This window comes from Morone saxatilis, unplaced genomic scaffold (genome assembly GCF_004916995.1).
Source record: "Morone saxatilis isolate NCDOM2014 unplaced genomic scaffold, NCSU_SB_2.0 Contig6, whole genome shotgun sequence".
NCBI lineage: Eukaryota > Metazoa > Chordata > Actinopteri > Moronidae > Morone > Morone saxatilis.
This window is the reverse complement of record NW_023340206.1, coordinates 10,988,725-10,989,634: the sequence shown is the minus strand read 5'-3', so window position 1 is coordinate 10,989,634 and position 910 is coordinate 10,988,725. Positions and strand designations below refer to the sequence as shown.

Here is a 910-nt window from a genome sequence, read left to right as displayed (position 1 = left end):
TATATGAATTTATGGTGTCTTGTATGCCGATGACACAATAATAAAATCTTCATTTAGTTCTGGACTGAATTGACGCGGGCACCTGTGCGTGTATTCGGCCTGAAGCAAAGCTTGGAGGAAATCTGCCGGAGCAACAACATTCAGCGAAATAAATGACAGGACAGTTTCGGGGCTCACTCGTCATTAGATCACTCTCGCGTAGGGAAAAACCCGAGGGGAGTGTGCCACGGTGATGGAAGGAAGGCGGGGGGGAAGAGTGTGGGCATGCTGGTCACGTCCCCGAGGCAGACGCCCCCACCTCAGCCGCCCAGCGCCTGGGTGAGAACTCATTTCCCCGTCAATTATTCACCAGATGTTTGTTTAATTCCTTCTTGATAGAGTGTGCCTAATCCGCTGCCACTCCGACCAGCGACAGAGGGGTACAGGAGGAGCGGGAAGGGGGGAGTGTATAAAAAAAAAGCAAACATCAAGCAAAAACCAATTTTCTTTGCAAAAAAAAAAGCATAATAGAAAATCATAAAAAAAAGAAGGCAGGAGGAGAGGAGGGGGGCTTGGATAAAGGGCTTGCGTTACACGTTTGCAAACACTGGGCGCTACAATGGCGAGGAATAACTCGCATGGATTGGCCGGATGAAAGAGGAAGAAGGCCAGTATCTGCATACGTTTAAGTCGAGGTTGTTACAGAGACAGACAGCTAGACCTCCACTCTTTCTATTCAATAAGTGGTCTTTATATGCACGGCAAGAGCTTCGAGTTCAAGGCTTTAGCTATGAGCGGAATATAGTGGAGCATTTAAACACTTTTACCAAAAGCCAACAATGAAAGAGACTCTGACTGGTGGGGTTCAGACGGGGTTAAAGTGAAGGGAGATGGTGTGTTTGGGTAAGGGGGTTGGGGGGGGGGGGGGTTT

General features: G+C 48.5%; 1 protein-coding gene across 1 annotated transcript in view; it reads right to left on the bottom strand.

The window, feature by feature from the left end:
- mrps9 (mitochondrial ribosomal protein S9) overlaps positions 1-910 on the bottom strand; it is a gene marked incomplete in the record, with an annotated part of 12,461 nt that overhangs the window by 8,077 nt on the left and 3,474 nt on the right.